The sequence below is a fragment of the Castanea sativa genome, chromosome 5 (genome assembly GCF_040712315.1).
Source record: "Castanea sativa cultivar Marrone di Chiusa Pesio chromosome 5, ASM4071231v1".
Lineage (NCBI taxonomy): Eukaryota > Viridiplantae > Streptophyta > Magnoliopsida > Fagales > Fagaceae > Castanea > Castanea sativa.
The window spans coordinates 66,462,899-66,475,629 of NC_134017.1; the positions used below are offsets into that span (position 1 = coordinate 66,462,899).

The 12,731-nt window shown below is 35.1% G+C and overlaps 1 pseudogene; it reads left to right on the plus strand.

Moving 5' to 3' along the window:
- The first annotated feature begins 372 nt into the window (after positions 1-372).
- On the plus strand, positions 373-10,499 carry LOC142635643 (uncharacterized; annotated as a pseudogene).
- The last annotated feature ends 2,232 nt before the right edge of the window (positions 10,500-12,731 follow it).

The following is a 12,731-nucleotide window of genomic DNA, read 5'->3' on the forward strand; positions in this document are numbered from 1 at the left end:
GTTGACTTTTCAACCCTTTTATCACATCTGTGGGTCCCGTGTATTGTTCACGGGACCCACAAACTTCACTTTTCAGCCAATTTTTTTATTAAAAATAAGTTCCACGGCACTATTTATACATCTAACAATTATTTTGCTACAATATTTTCAGTTTTCAATAATAAGTTATATCCAAACGGACCCTAAGTAGTATTGGCATCCGAGAAATGGAAGACTTTCGTTTTTATTTTTTATTTTTAAATGATAGGTGAGCTTTGACTCTAATGGGAGGGGGTGAGGAGATTTAAATGCTTCATGAGGTGACTTCTATTTTTATTAAAAATCACTTTAATGATCGTTGAAAATACTGTTTAAACTAGCCTCATGCGCGCTATGACTGCACGTTCTGATCCATTGATAAATTTGCAGCTCCAACAAGTTAACACACCTCAATCGATACGATGCGTGCCAGAAAAGTACCGTTTAAACGCGAAAGTGTACGATGCTTTGCAGAGAGAAGACGAGAAAGAAGTGATAAAGCTGTGTGAAGATTTTGAGGAGCACGGATTGCATATTTTGACTATACACGATGACACAGTGCTTCAGGCTGCCACTTACGCCAAGAAACCTGACTTGGTACTGAGACTGCAAGACTTACCTGATCGCCATCTTGATAAACTGACTCGCCAAAACCTTTACGGAAACACTATCCTCCACGAGACCGCCATATCCAATGGAGCATGAGGTGGCGAGGAAAGTATTGGAGAAAGCTCCCGGGTTGTTATGCATGCGTAACAACCTTGGAGAGACAGCTCTTTTCCGGACCGCTCGTTATGGCAAGCAAGACATGTACGATTTTCTAGCCAAAAAAGTCTCTGGTTACGATGAAGTCAATCAGAAAGTCTTCCTGCAGAGGAGAGATAAAACCACTATTCTACACATGGCCATCCTTTCAGAGCACTTCGGTTAGTTCTCCCACTCCTTAAAAGATTAAAATCATAAAACCATGGAGACATATATTTCTCTTTTTTGGGACTTGGCTTGGGTTAATGTTTGTAGTGCACAGGACCGATGTGATTATGAATGAAAATAATGCTACAAACACAAATTTCCTTATAATTTTTTTTTTACAAATTATTGATGTAATAAATTCTATTAATTCTTATATGAGTCAATCCTTAGTATTATTTTGTTCCTTATCAATAATCTTTCATACATTTAAAAATTTGTAAAACAAAATTGTAAGAAGGTATGTAGCATTTCCATTTTGTCATGACACAGTAGGTCCATTGCACCTAAGTTTTGCCCGCTCTTTATGTAATTTAAAGACTACATTTTCTGTACCTTTTTTGTGTGTTTTTCCTTTCATATTTAAAATTCGAAAACAGAGTTGGCATTTCAAATTGCAAATAAGTTCGGACAATTAGTTGCTGAACGAGATGCGGATGGCATGACTAGCCTTCAGCTTCTATCATGCAACCCTGGAGCTTTTCAGCATGACAATGAAAGGACATTCTTCGATAAAATTGTCAATTTTGGTTGGTATAATCAATCTTTATTAATTCATAGACTTATAGTGTTCGTATAATTTATTTTTATTTTTATTTTTTTAATGGGTTAAAATGCACCTTATAAACTATAAGGCTCAGAATTTGTAATATATTTCATATCGAGTACTAGAATTTTACAAAAATATATATAGTTCTAAACATTTACTTTTATTAATTAAAGTCTTTAAATTATGAAAACATTTCAAGTTGATGTCTCTGTTTATTCCCTTTATATCTTAACTAGTTATAGATGAGTGTACTTGAAGTAGTCGACTTAGTTCTGAACCTACATGCCTATAACTTCGTTTTATTATTATTATTCTAAATATTTATGAAGTAGAGAAAAATGAAAAATCATTTATTAAAATCTGTGTTTTGTCTAGAATTTTTGTTCATAAATCAATTTGATAACTAACGAACAAGGATAATAGAGAGATAACTCCACTTAAAAGGGTAATTATAAAATATTCATAGAGTAAAATAAATCTATGCTCACTATTCTCACATAATAATGAGTTTTAATAATTAAATTCATGATAGAACCTATTTTATTTAAAGAGATAAAGTTTTACTTAAACTGAGAAAACAATTATGATAAAACTCGAATTTGATTTCCTAAATGAAACATAAAATTTTATTAATAGTTTTCCTATTTTCTCTATTCCATTATTACTCATAATTTTGAAAATGAATAATCAAGATGAAAATTTTAGAATTTTATTTGAAATTTAAAAGCCCGAAAACCTACTCTAAAATAGGATTTAAACTTTGAATCTTTTTATGTAATCACTCCTTAATCACATCACCTTACTAAATAGAGGTAATCTTACATTACTTATGACAAACATCTTAATGTAACATTAAGCTGATGTGCATCACATTAAAAGCACATCTCGGCAAACCAAACAACAACTTTAATGTGTTTAGTTCGTGGCTTCCCGCTACATTTTCCCCATCAAGTCGTACAAAACAATGGTCTTGATGGGATTGCATTGTGTATCTTTATAAACTTTCGTTGACGAGTTAGAGAACATGATATGTGTGTGGTTTTTGTTAAACTGAGAAATCAGTTATTAATAATCTAGTTGGATAAGGATCGCAATTAGTAGTATGGTGAGTTGAATGACGGTTGTTTTTGCACATATATTGGCTAAATTCTAGATGAATAATTTCTGTGGTAACTATTTTCCATTGTATTTCTTCCTATCCTTTTCCTTTTTTTGTATATAATTTTGTACTAGTTACCTAGATTTTAAATTGTAGTGTATGGTATTTCTTAGTGCGTGGTGTGGTTTGCCAGCATCAAATGGAGAGAGAGAGAGAGAGAGTTTTTTGTTACTATAATGTGAGTTTTATAAGGGTGACGATTCTCTCACACAATTCTTTTCAAAAAATTTCATACATATCCACTTTTTCACATTTTACTTGTTAACTTTGATAATTTGCGATTTAAAATGTGTAAAATATTACGTATCATTGTTAATCTTGAGTGTACAAGTATATAAAAATAAATGTGAGAGAATATTTACCGATTTTATAATATAATCTAATAATATTTTTTCCCTTTCTTCCTTTCTTTCTTGACCTAATAAGAGACGAAAGCATGATTAATTTTTGATAGATATGTATTCTTGCTTGTTATAAGATATTTCCCTATACGAAAGTGGTACAATTGAAAGGTATTCTAATTAAAGTAATTAAATGCCATTAAATAAAAATTTAACAAGTGATTCTTTTAATAATGCTCCATTTGTTTGACAAAAATATTTTTCAAATTTTCTATTTGTTGGTTTATCCTAGCTAGGACAACAAAAACCTTTTCCAAAATCAATAAAAATAGAGGGAGAGAGAGAGAGATCTTCCACAATTCATTCTTGCTCCCACCCTGGCCTTATCGCTGCTACCATAACTTCTATCATTGCCATCAGCATCACTTTTGCGGTCATTGTTGCCACCGGCAATATTACCATTATCATTGTTGTGCTTTCATAAAATATTAATGATTTATTGTGGATGCCAAAAGGTGAAACATGATTTTTTTTTTTTTTTAACATTTCAAGGTCTAAATTAATATATATAAAACAGTTATTTTCATTTATTTTCCACCTAAAAAGATAAGACATAACTTTGTGACTAAATAACTAAATTACTAAAGAATTTCCTCTCATCAAAGTCACTATGTTATATTCTCAGATGGAATAGAAGAGCTTGGTCTTATTTTCCCTATAATTTTATAATATAATCAATTATATATTCAAAAATTGCTAATTAACTTCCGTTTAATGAACAGTCTACTTAAATTGTAATCCAGTCAAACAGAAAAGTACTAAAAGGCAGGCGGAAAAATATAAATCAGCTTTGCAGCTTGCCGAGTTCCTAATAGAAAGAGATCTTTGATGGGAAACTACTTATCCTGGAACAGACCAAAGTAAACCTGTCCTCCACAAGTATACCCCCAAGCAGTTGAGCATATTGATGAGAGAGGGCGAAACATGTTAAGGACATTATTTTATATAGTTGGTTAATCCTTTGACAAAATGCACTTTACTTGTATTTGGATTGATCTAGGATGTGTTTAATACTTCAAAGAACATGTTGTTCAAGTCTAATATTAAAGCCATGAAGATTGGACCAAGAAACAAGTGAAGAAAAGGTGTTTACTAAAGCTGGATACCTGCGGATAGCTGCTGGACACCTGCTCGACAGATAACTATCTATCGAGGTTTAATGAGGCTCAACAGATGCTATCTATTGAGGCTATCTATCAAGGTTACGGAAATCAGAATTTTCAGATCTGATTTTTTGGCTAGGCTTTTGTATTTGTGTAGAGTTTCTTTTCTCACAACCCTAGACATATATAAGGCTTATTTTGGAGGCCATCACATAAGAGAATACAAGAAGAACATATGCAAAAGGTGACCGAAGCCTTATTCTCTCTAAAAGAAGCTACTACGTCTTTACGCTTTAGGATTTTGTAACCAAGTGCTTCTTGATCTTCATTGTTGATGAAGTGAAGAACTTTGCAACTAACATCTTCTTCTCTAGTTGGTGATTGAAGTCGCGTACTGAGATCCGCGCAATTGGTTAGTCACATACTGAGATCCGTGCATCAAAGGGTGGCGTTCATATATTGAAAAGTTCAGAGATTCTGAAGCGGTAGAAGGTTTCTACTGTGAGTTCATTTGCTGGGATTGTAGAGTCTAGAGACAAAGGTTTTGTACTAGATCTGAAACTTCTCTTTACTATAGTGGATTGCTTTTCGGGAAGGTTTTCCTTCAGGTTTTTTACTGTGAAACTGGTTGCTTTCATTAGTTTTCCTAGGTCATCATCTCTTGTCTTATTTATTTTTTCGCTGCACTTAGTTTTGACATGATATTGATGTTTGTTTATTTTAACAAGTTTTATACATAATAAATCCAATTAACAACTTGGGTTTAAAACTTGTTAATTCTATCAACCGGGGTCTAAATTTTCCAACAAGTGGTATCAGAGCGGGTACACTCTGATTGGATTAATTTCCTGAGTGTGATCCTTGACCCCCGTTGTCATGGATCGTGGACAATCTCTTTTAATTCCTCCTTTATTTGATGGCACTAATTATACATACTGGAAAGTTCGTATGAAAGTCTTTTTGCAAGCTTTAGGTGAACAGGTATAGCAAGCTGTTGAAGTTGGCTAGCTTAAGCCAAAGGAATCGCCAGTGGATTGGGATGATGCAACAATCATAGCGGCAAATTTCAACAGTAGGGCCTTGAATGCTTAATTTTATGGGGTGAACAATGAGGAATTCAAGAAAATATCATCCATGGAAGTTGCCAAGGAAGCATGGACCATTCTTAAGACCACCTATGAAGGTACCATGGCTATAAAGACTGTGAAACTTCAAAAACTCACTAGTAGCTTTGAAGAAATAAGGATAGAGGAGAATGAGACCTTTGATGAGTTCTATGCTAAATTCAAGAATATTTTAAATTTTGCCTTCAACCTTGGAGAGTCTATAGCAGAATCCAAAAATAGTTAGGAAAATTCTTAGGTCCTTACCTGAAAGATTCCATGCCAAGATCACTGCCATTGAAGAAGCAAAGGACATTGATCAAATTCCTTTGACTGAGCTTGTAGGGAACCTTCAAACCTCTGAGATAGAATTAGGCTCAATGGGAAAAGGTGGAAACTGATGAGGATGAGGATGAAGATGAAGATGAAGATGAAGATGAGGATGAGGATAAGGATCTAACCTTCATAACTGATGAGATTATCAAGCTTCTTCAGTTTACGAAAAAGGATAAGGGCAAACCTCCTAGGAAATCTAAATCCTTTAGGAAGGGTAAGAATGAGAAGCTCCTAATCCAATGCCGTGAGTGCAAGAGTTTTGGTCATATGAGGATAGAGTGCCCAAACTACGTTATGAGGGAAAATGCCAAGAAGTTAGAAGATAAAGGGTTGGTTGCTACTTGGAGTGACATTGAGAATGACTCTTCTAATGAGTATGTGGATAAATGTAGTCATGTTATGGCCTTTGCTGCTTCAACCGATAAGGTGATTGTGGAGAGTGCTAGTGACAGTGATGATTCTTCTGATGAAGAAGTACCCAAGAAGTTGACCCTTCAGGAGGCCTATGATAAGCTATGCACTGAATTCATAAAATCTGAAAAGACTTTTCATTTTTGTAGAAAATAACTTAATGATGTAAAAACTGAAAAGTCTGATCTGTTAGTCAAATTGGATGAGACTACAAGGTTAGTTGAGACTTTCATTGTGGAGAACACCTCATTAGAAGAGAAGGTTAAGAATCTTGAGGTTAAGCTTAGTCAAGCTAGAACTCAAATGGAGAGAATGTCTAGTGCAAAACTTGAAGAGATCTTGAGTGCTCAAAAGTCTAGTTCTGATAAGATTGGCTTAGGATATGCTGTCTCCTCCGACCCCTCCTCTTCCACGGCTTCTGGATCAAGGACTGTCATTGTGCCTCAATCCAAGAAAGGTAATAAAGGTATGAAATCCAAAACTGCTTTGGCTAATTCTAAATCCTTTGTTAGACCTCATGTTTGTCACCATTGTGGTGTTTCTGGACACATTTCTCCTAATTGCTTTAAGTTGTATCTTCAAAAGTAAGTGTCCAAACGGTCACAGGTTTCCTCTCAAGGACCTACACCTTTGTTTGGAGAGTTATTAAAAGCCTTGAGCTTTTTAACTCAATTGCAAGAGAATTTTAATTCTTCTATGTCCTTTAGTAAACATACTAGGACACGTGCCTTTTCATCTTCATGGCCAAAAACTCGTGGTATATGGGTGAGAAAGGAGCCTAAGACTTAATTTTCTTTTATGTTTGTCCTCTGCTTTAATTCTTTCTATATAAAGTAGGACTCTCTTTGCTTGATTTCTTATTTGCTTTTGGAATCATGCTTTCATGCATTTGCATTTTTTTTTCTATCTTTCCTTCATGCATCTGCATCTTTCTTTCATGCTTTCATGTTGTTGTCTGTTTTTGTTTGGTTGTTTAGTTTTTATTTTGTGTTGTTTTCAAAAAAAAATTGAAAAATACAAAAACATTGTGTTTGTGCACATCGGTTCTTGTGAACCTTAAAATGGCCTTTGAAATAGAGTTTTCTAAACTTTGTATCTCATGTAGCTTAAATGAGCATTCCTATGCACAATTAAGCAATTGAGCTTTATGGCTCTTTGTTTGTGATAAGTAAGGTTAAGTGATCTCTAAACTTAACACTCGTATCACTCTTTTTGACGGGTAGGACTAGAAAATCCTAAGAGAAAGGCATAAATAACCATCTCACCACTGTTGCCCGCCAATCATGATATGACATCTGTATACTTCGGTATAGCAAAAGTGCAATGTCAAAAGCTTAACATAATTTGGTATTTCTTTTCTCTCCTTTATATACCCATGCATGGTTTGCTTAATAAAAATAAAATATGCAAAGAAAATAAAAGCAAAAAGAACAAAATGCTTTAAATATGATTGCAAGCGTGTTTTCTAGGAGATGTGAGAGTTGTAGGATGTACCTCGAAGGTGATAGTCCCCATCAAATAGTTATGATTGTGTGTGAGTTAAAGTGATTTTCTTATATCTCAAATCGTCATAACATAGAGACACTTATGCAATCTTGCGATGTTTTCACACACAACACGCAATATTCTTTGCTACTTTTGATACATGTGCAGGTACAATGTGATTTGGTCATCACAAAGTTTACATGTGTTGATGTATACTCACTAAACCGTCTTGACTTATTTTTGAAATATAAAATCGGTTAGACTTGTTTAGTGTGTGAGTGTGTGTTTTGGGATCCATGTGCTTAACTTTTTGTTGATTGAGAGATGTTTTGAGAGGTTAAAATGTTGGTTGGGTCATTGGCTGAATTGCATGTTTGATTGCATTCATATCTATGTTTTTTCTCTTCTTGAAAAACTGTTTTTAAGCTATCTCGACACTTCCTCGACACCTCTTGATACTTGGCTTATCTGTCGAGTTCTTCTGTTGCCTCTTATCGCAATCTCGACACTTCTTGATAGCTAGGTGGATTGATCGAGAAAGTTTCTGTCTCCTCGATAACTTCTCGATAGCTGTTCGATCTATCGAAGTATGCTCGATAGCTTCTCGACACCTCTTGATCCATTGAGATCCTCTGCATGCATTGTTTTTCACATGTTTTGCATGTTTCTTTTATCTTGTCATCCATAGCATCTTGTTTCATTACATTCATGTATTTATATGGATTCTTTGTACCCCCTTAATCATTCTTGATCATCTTTATGTTTCTCGAGTGAAGCGTTTTAGCTTTTTGTACCCATTGTCAATCGTGACAAAAATGGGGAGAAATTGGAGGATTTGTGGTTTCTTTTTAAGATTCTACAAGTTAGGAGGAGAAATACATTCCTTTGTAAGGGGGAGATGTGTTTCATCTTGTTAAGGTGAGTGTTTACCTCCTTGTTGTTGCAGGAGCTACTTTTAGCTTCTTCTTCTTGTACCTTAGATCTTGTGACCATGTTTACATACATTATGCTTATCTTTGATATATATGTGATGATGTATTTTTTCTTTACCTATCTTTACATGTGTTGTTTCTTTTCTATCTTTATACACATGATTCTTTATTTGTATGCAATCTATTATTTCTGTCTCACACTAAGATACCTTGATGAGTTTTGTTTAAAGTGTTTCAGAAATATAGGTTGTCAAAGTCTTCCATGCCTTGAACTCTCTTCTTGTAAAGTTTTTCAAGAGTTTGTGTTAGGGTAGATTTTATTGTATTCAACAAGTGAGTATGAGTTGAGTGATTTATGACTTCTCTTATATGTTCATTTGTTTGTTGTGGTTTTGTCACGAATTGCCAAAGGGGGAGATTGTTAAGGACATTATTTTATGTAGTTGGCTAATCCTTTGACAAAACGCACTTTACTTGTATTTGGATTGATCTAGGATGTGTTTTATACTTCAAAGAACATGTTGTTCAAGTCTAATATTAAAACCATGAAGATTGGACCAAGAAACAAGTGAAGAAAATGTGTTTACTAAAGTTGGACACCTGCGGATAGCTGCTGGACAGCTACTCGACAGATAACTATCTATTGAGATTTAATGAGGCTCGACAGATGCTATCTATCGAGGCTATCTATCGAGGCTATCTATCGAGGTTACGGAAATCAGAAATTTCAGATCTGATTTTTGGGCTAGGCTTTTGTATTTGTGTAGGGTTTCTTTGCTCACAACCCTAGACATATATAAGGATTATTTTGGAGGCTGTCACATAAAAGAATACAAGGAAAACATATGCAAAAGGTGACCGAAGCCTTATTCTCTCTAAAAGAAGCTACTGTGTCTTTACGCCTTAGGGTTTTGTAACCAAGTGCTTATTGATCTTCATTGTTGAGGAAGCGAAGAACTTTGCAACCGACATTTTTTTCTCTAGTTGGTAATTGAAGTCGCATACTGGGATCCACACAATTGGTTAGTCATGTACTGGGATTCGTGCATCAAAGTGTGACGTTCATATATTGAAGTATTCAGAGGTTCTGAAGCGGTAGAAGGTTTCTACTGTGAGTTCATCTACGGGGATTGTAGAGTCTAGGGACTAAGGTTTTGTACTAAATCTGAAACTTTTCTTTACTATAGTGGATTGCTTTTCAGGAAGGTTTTTCCTCAAGTTTTTTACTGTGAAATTGGTTGGTTTCATTGGTTTTCCTGGGTCATCATATCTTGTCTTATTTATTTTTCCGCTGCACTTAGTTTTGACATGATATTGATGTTTGTTTGTTTTAACAAGTTTTACGCATAATAAATCTAATTAACAACTTGGTTTAAAACTTGTTAATTCTATCAACTGGGATCTAAATTTCCCAACAAAACATATTGCATATAGCAATCAAATATCGCCAATTAAATATTTTTGAGCTTGTAAGAAATATGGAGTTACCAATGAGGAGGCTAACACGAAAAATTGACGAAGATGGGAATTCCATATACTACATACAGTTGAGAAAAAAAGTAAAGGATTATGTGCCTGAGAAGATGCAAGGGCCTGAACTTGAATTGCAAGACGAGTTGCGTTGGTTTGAGGTGTTACACTTCAAGCTCCCTTTTTTCTCATATGCTTTAGGTGTACATGCATCCATATATTCAAATACAAACACATCCATACTACTCTTCATGCCATAGTACTATAGTGTAGTCTACATATTATCACAATAGTTGAGGCTCACTTGATGCACAGTTTTGATGGCTTGGATCTTGCTTCTAGAATTTTGGCAGGGTTTTCAATAGAGCACCCGTTGTCTCCAAAATGTCTCCATGATGATGCTATCATTTGCAGCAACAGTTCTTCTCATGATAAAGAATGGGGAAGGGTGGACAAAAGTGCTCCTATATGCCATGTCTTTCATGCCAGTTGGACTCTTTGTACTTTCATATTTCCCTCTCTGTTTAGCACTGTCAAAAACCTACAAGTACTTGCTCAGTAAGGCATGGCAAGTAATTTCTCAGTCATTATATATCTAGTGAGACCAAAACGTTCCATCAAACCTCCAATTCCCCATATCCACAGTACACCATGTCCGTTTGAGAGAGATATTACGTTAAGCTTTTGGATTACTTGTTGCCTACAGGAATTTCCTATAAATGAAAGTGACACAACATGAGCTACCAATAATTTATTTTATTTTATTTAAATGTTGGATACTATGCTAAAAAGCTATGTAATGAATGTTTGTATTTCAAATATAGTGCATCTCAAAATTATGTGTTGAATAAATGTTTGTACCTCTTTTTTTCGCCAGTTTTTGTTCATATCTAAGAGCATTTGCAGCAGTGGAGCTAAATAGCTATATAGTTATTTTAGCTCCACCAAAACACAAGAAATGACCTTCCAGCAATGGAGGTATAGGTATTTTTTTTTAGCTTTGAGCTACAGTACACATGTATCTCTACATGTGCACTGTAGCTCAAAGCTAAAAAAAAAAATTTTATCCCAGTTGAAAAATAAAATAATACCACTTGCTCAATTTTTTTTCCCTTTCTTTTATCACCGTGCCTCTCTCTGTCTCTCATTCACTTTCATCTCATCTCTCTCTCTCTCTCAAGCTCACTCTCTCAACTCCGGTCTTCTCACTGTGTTTACCGCCGCCGGACTGACTCGTCGTCAACGTCGCCGCCACCGATTAGCTCAGACCCACGCCATTCCAAGCCACCGATTAGCTCAGACCCACGCCGCCGATCCTTCTGAGTTTGATCTGGGTTTTTGGTTGAGTTTGACCGCCGATCCTTCTGAGCTCACCGCCGATCCTTCTGGGTTTTTGCTCCATTTTTTTTCCTTTCTTTTATCACCATGCCTCTCTCTGTCTCTCATTCACTTTCATCTCATCTCTCTCTCTCTCAAGCTCACTCTCTCAACTCCAGTCTCCTCACTGTGTTTATCGTCGCTGGACTGACTCGTCGTCAATGTCGCCGCCACCGATTAGCTTAGACCCACGCTGTTCCAAGCCGCCGATTAGCTCAGACCCATGCCGCCGATCCTTCTGAGTTTGATCTGGGTTTTTGGTTGAGTTTGACCGCCGATCCTTTTGAGCTCACCGCCGATTAGCTCAAACTCAAAAAAAAAAGAAAAAAAAAAAAAAAAAGAAGAAGAAGAAGCAAACATCGGAAAGAAAAGTACAGAAGAAACTTAAAGAAACTTAAATAATGATGAAGCTCAAGCTAGCCATGGAAAGAAAAGTACAGAAGATTGAAGAAATGAAGCGGTGGAGATGGGAGGTTATTGAATAATGGAGAAGGAGATGAGGAGAAAAAGTAACAAAAGATAAAACAATGAAAAAAAAAAGAAAGGGTTGAAAGTTAAAAGGTGTGGCTGAGGGTGGAAGAGATTAAGAGGACTACGTGTGTGGAGGAGAAAAACAAAGAGGAAAAAAAAAAACGTGTATTTGGATGAAACCAACAAATAAGATAAATAAGAAAAATAAAATAAAGAATAATAAGAAATTAAAATTAAGAAATGTTCCATAATATTTTTGCAACAAATTTTAAGTGGTAGATTATTACTATTTAATATTGGTGAGAAAAAAATAATTCTTTTGATGGTGGCGGTTGCAATGGTGGTGGCAGTTGCAATGGCGGTGGTGGTAGTTACAGTGGTGATGGTAGTGGCTGTGATTGTTGTTTATTGTAGGGAATATATTATTCTATTACGTGGCGGCGGTGGCGGTGGAAGAGTCGGTGGTGGTGGTGATGGTGGGCGGCGGTAGCGATTGCGGTGGTGGTGGAAGAGTCAGTGGCAGCGACGGTAGTGGTAGTGATAGCGGTTGTGGTTGGTTGTGATTGTTGTTTATTGTAATGAATATATTATTTTATTATAGTGGATATATTATTTTATTGTAGTGGATATATTATTTTATTGTGAGATTTATATTATTTTATTGTGTTGAAAGTTAAAATAGATCCACTGTTGCAGCATGTTTTGTAAAATGTGTAGGTAAAATAAATAAAGTAACTTTTTGTGGAGCTAAAAAGCTAAATTTTTAGCTCCACTACTGTGGATGCTCTAAGAGGTTTAAACCCCACCTAGGGAAAATGTATAGTTTCTATAAGAAGTTGAGAAAAAGTGTAATGCACATATATGTTTTTAACACTTATGCCAAGTTTCGAGCCAATCAGATGTTATTAATTGATGATTCATAAATTTATTTTTAATACATAATTTT